This window comes from Saccopteryx bilineata, chromosome 4 (genome assembly GCF_036850765.1).
Source record: "Saccopteryx bilineata isolate mSacBil1 chromosome 4, mSacBil1_pri_phased_curated, whole genome shotgun sequence".
Lineage (NCBI taxonomy): Eukaryota > Metazoa > Chordata > Mammalia > Chiroptera > Emballonuridae > Saccopteryx > Saccopteryx bilineata.
This window is the reverse complement of record NC_089493.1, coordinates 291,236,075-291,241,195: the sequence shown is the minus strand read 5'-3', so window position 1 is coordinate 291,241,195 and position 5,121 is coordinate 291,236,075.

Genomic DNA, 5,121 nt, shown 5'->3' with positions numbered 1-5,121 from the left:
TGTTGTCCACACTGCATCTGACAGCGAGCCGGTCCACACCAAGACCCTCGTAAAGAACTGCATTGCGCTTCCTGACAGCACACCCTTCCAGCAGTGGTACGAGTCCCCCTAGGCACCGGCACCGCGTGGGCCGCTAGATGAGGGCCCAGCTGACCCTTCAGAAGGAAGAGACTTTAAAAAACAATCAAAGGAAATTCAGAAGTAATGTGATGAAAAGAAAAAGTGCCAAAATCAACAGTCTTGAGGAGCCGCTCCAGCAGGCAAGCTTCTGGTCTGCCCGGCTTCAGGCCCAAGCCCAGGCCCAGGTGTGGTCGAACAGGTGGCTTTGTTGGGGGGGGAGGGTTGGAGTTCTGAGGAAAATTGAGGCCTGGAAAGGCAAATGAACCTCCCTCCCTCCTATCTTAGCTCATGTTATAAAAAGCGTTTATTGTTCTATAAAAATAAAAACACACCCATGTTCTGCTTGGTTCCAGGTACACAGCCTAGTTATGCTCTGAAAGGAAGAAGTTCTCAGGTTTTCTCTCCTCTGCTGCCCTCATTCTCATCCCTCCTCCTCATACGACCAAGTTGTGTCAACTCAAACATTGTTAGGTTCTAGCTCTGAAAGAGCAAAGCTCACCGTCATTTACACGGCGGGAAAACAACGCTTGGGTTGGAATACAGGCTCGCGATGTAACCTGGGGCAGGTCACTTGACCTCTTAGGATGCCTACATCCTTTTCTCTAAAGTTGGAACAATGATACCTGTCTCACAGGACTGTTGTAAAGGTTTAAAAGAGGAATTCATCAATAGGAGTCTGAGGGGATGCATTTTGTGGTTCATGATATAATGGTACGATAGTCACGTACAAGGGTACAAGAATGCAGTAGATCCCTATGCCTTATAGATTGTACTATAAGATTCAGGAATTATGAACACACAACTCAATAAGAAGTTATATGTGATAGAGATGTTTACCTGAAACCTATGTACTCTTATTGAGCAATGTTACTCCATTAAATGTAATTTCTAAAAAAAAAAAGATATATGAATAATGAAATAAGAAGAGAAGAGCTCAAAGTATGTTATGATTTGTGTAAGAAAAAAGTGGGTATATATATATATTCTATATATATATATAATATACAAAGATATTGATGGACTTGTCTCTATATAAATATAGATATATAAAAGGACATAGGTATGGGTGTTTATGTATGTATATTATTATTTAGATAAGGATATATAAGGATATGTATCAGGTATCCATATATAGTATATCTTGGCCCTGGCCAGTTGGCTCAGCCATAGTGCATCAGCCTGGTGTGTGGAAGTCCCAGGTTCGATTCCTGGTCAGGGCACACAGGAGAAGCAACCATCTGCTTCTCCACCTTTCCCTTTCTCTCTCTCTCTCTCTCTCTCTTCCCCTCTTGCAGGCATGGCTCAAATGGTTCAAACAAGTTGGCCCAGGGCACTGAGGATGGCTCCATGGCTTCACCTCAGGTGCTGAAATAGCTTGGTGGCCGAGCAGTGGAGCAGCAGCCCCAGATAGGTAGAACATCAGCCTCAGACAGGGCTTGCTGGGTGGATCCCAGTTGGTCAGGGTGCATGCGGAAGTCTGTCTCTCTGCCTCCTCTCTTCTCACTTAATAAGAAAAAAAATCCATATATAGTATATCTTATTTCGGGTATCTATACCAGGCGTCCCCAAACTACGGCCCGCAGGCTGCATGCGGCCCCCTGAGGCCATTTATCTGGCCCCCACCGCACTTCTGGAAGGGGCACCTCTTTCATTGGTGGTCAGTGAGAGGAGCACATTGACCATCTCATTAGCCAAAAGCAGGCCCATAGTTCCCATTGAAATACTGGTCAGTTTGTTGATTTAAATTTACTTGTTCTTTATTTTAAATATTGTATTTGTTCCCGTTTTGTTTTTTTACTTTACTTTTTTTTTTTTTCCTGAAGTTGGAAATGGGGAGGCAGTCAGACAGACTCCCGCATTCGCCCGACAGGGATCCACCTGGCATGCCCACCAGGGGGCGATGCTCCGCCCATCTGGGGCGTTGCTCTGTTGCAACCAGAGCCATTCTAGCGCCTGAGGCAGAGGCCACAGAGCCATCCCCAGCGCCCAGGCCATCTTTGCTCCAATGGAGCCTCGGCTGTGGGAGGAGAAGAGAAAGAGAGGAAGGAGAGGGGGAGGGATGGAGAAGCAGATGGGCGCTTTTCCTGTGTGCCCTGGCCGGGAATCGAACCTGGGACTCCTACACGCCAGGGTGACGCTCTACCGCTGAGCCAACCGGCCAGGGCCTCTCTGTTACACTTAATACAAAGTTTACTTCAAAAGCCCCCTTTCTGTTAAATTGAAAATTTTCATAATGACTTAGTAAAGGATTAGTAAAAAATAAAGTGTTCAATATGATTTTTCCTTTATAGATGATCAGGGTCTTGAAAGTAACAGGAAATCACTCTAAAATCAGTAGCTTTACTTCAATATGAATTTGCATTTCTTCATATTCAGTGACGCTGATCTTCACCTCATTCGACCTGCTTTACCCTCTGCCTCTGACTCCCTTGGTAATTGCAGTGCATTCGTTTCTGTTTTAGGAGGGGAAGAGGTTGAAGTCAGAATCAAGTGGATCTGTAGGGAGAGAGGGAGGGAAGAAAGGAGAGAAAGAGAGCTGGAGAGTAGGAAGCAGGAGGGAGGAAGAACAGTGGTTTACAGACCAGGACTGTGGAAAGCCCTGCTATATTCTAGCCCCGACATGCTAGCCGCTGAAGGTGCCCTGAGCTTCCTGGCCCCAGAATTTTGTTCGTACTCTTTTCTCTGCCTAAAGCGGCCTCCTTCTTTCCCCTCAACCTGCTGATTCCCACTTTTCCTTCAGGGGGACACTGTGCCTTCAGTGCCAAACTCAGGGCCAGACATGCAGCAAATGCTGAATAAATGAAACCACCTTAAAAAATGTGAAACAGTCAGTCCCTGTGCTGCTAAAACCCCAGCTGATGGTTTCTCCAGCCCACCTGGCTTTGTACAACCTAGTATCGTCTACTTCTACACCATTAATGCCTTGCTCACTTTACTGAGAGCACACTGGCCTTTCTGCTTCTATAAATTGGCTCAGCTCATTTCTTTCTTTTTTTTTTTTTAAAGATTTTATTTATGGGCAGTTGGTTCGGTGGTAGAGCGTCAGCCCGCGTGTGGATGTCCCAGGTTTGATTCCTGGTGAGGGCACACAGAAGTGCCCATGTGCTTTTCCATTCCTCTGCCTCTCCTCACTTTTCTCTCTCTCTCTCTCCCCCTTCTGCAGCCATGGATCAATTGGAGTGAGCTGGCCCAAGATGCTAAGGATGGCATTAGGAAGAGCTCAGGTTGCTGAGCAACCAAGCAGCTCCCCAGATGGGCAGAGCATTGCCCCCTAGTGGGCGTGCGGGGTGGATCCTGGTTGGGGTGCATGGGGGAGTCTGCTTCTGCCCCCCCTCCTTTCACTGAATAACAATAACAAAAAATTCACTTACTGATTTTATAGAGAGGAGAGAGAGAGAAAGGTAGGGGATTGGGAAGAGCATAAGGCATCAACTCATAGCTGCTTCTCTTATATACCTTGACCAGGCAAGCCTGGGGTTTGAAACCAGTGACCTCAGAGTTCCAGGTGGAGGCTTTATCATCTGCACCACCACAGGTCAGGCCCAGCTCATTTCTGCTTTAGAGCGTTCACACTTGCTGCTCCTCTTCCCTAGAAGAGGAGTTGGGAATACTCTTTCCCTAGATGACCTTCTGTATGTCTCCTCCTTCCTGTCATTTGCATCTCAGCTCAAATGTCACCTTTTCAGAGTTGCCCTTATCTTTCTATCCAAAAGAAGCTTCCTATCTAACCAGTCACTTTAATATCTTTATGGTGCTTATTACAATCTGAAATTATCTTTGCTTACTTGTTAATTGATGCAAGTCCACTATAATTTAAATTCCTTGTGAAATTAAGGACCTTTTCTGTTTTGTTCACTACTGTGTCCAGTGCCTAGGATACTTAATTTTTCTGCTTCTTCTTTTCCAAGTGAGAAGAGGGGAGATGGAGAGACAGACTCCCGCATGCACCCCAACTGAAATCCACCCTGCAACTCCGGTCATAGGCTAATGCTCTGCCTATTTTAGGCCATGCTGGCAACATAGCTACTTTTAGCACCTGAGGCCGAGGCTCCACAGAACTATCCTCAGCATCCAGGGCCAATACCATCAAACCAATCTAGCCATGGCTGCAGGAAAGGAAGAGAGAGAGAAAGAGGGGCGGGGGAGCAGATTGGTCCTTCTCCTGTGTGCCCTGGCCAGGAATCAAACCCAGGACAATCACACGCCTGGCCAAGGCTCTACCGCTGAATCCACTGGCCAGGGCCCCTAGGACATTTCATGTTCATAAATGCTCCGTAAACAACTATTTGTGGACTATTGGCTAATTATTTACTAGGTACTTACTTATTTTGTACAAGGCACTGTCCTAAATGCTTCACATATACTAAGTCATTTAATTCTCATAACACTGTATGAAGTCAGTGCTATTATTGTCATTACAGCTTGGGTAGACTGAAGCATAGAGAGGTTACGAAATTTGTTTCTTTTTTTTTTTTTTAATAATTGACTTAGGTATTTTTTTTTTATTTATTCATTTTAGAGAGGAGAGAGACAGAGAAAGAGAGAAGGGGGGAGGAGCTGGAAGCATCAACTCCCATATGTGCCTTGACCAGGCAAGCCCAGGGTTTCGAACCGGCGACCTCAGCATTTCCAGGTCGACGCTTTATCCACTGCGCCACCACAGGTCAGGCACGAAATTTGTTTCAATTCACACGCTAACCTGTGAATCTGAATCCACAGTCCGCCGTGAAGTTTGCAGTAAGCCTACTTCCAAAACGTAGGAGCTCAGCAGCATCACGTGCGCTCTTTAAAAAAGTAAACTCTTGGGCCTGAGATTCTGATTCCGCAGGTGAAGGGTTCGAGCAAGGAATTTAGGGACACCACCTCTCGCCCCACCCGCCTCCCCGGCTCGTCCTCGCGTCTAAGGTTCCATCAGGTCGGTCACCGCCTCTTCTGTGGCGCGAAGGCCGCTGGGAGTTGTAGTTGCCCAGTATAGTTTGGCGGCGCTCCGGAAGTGACGTT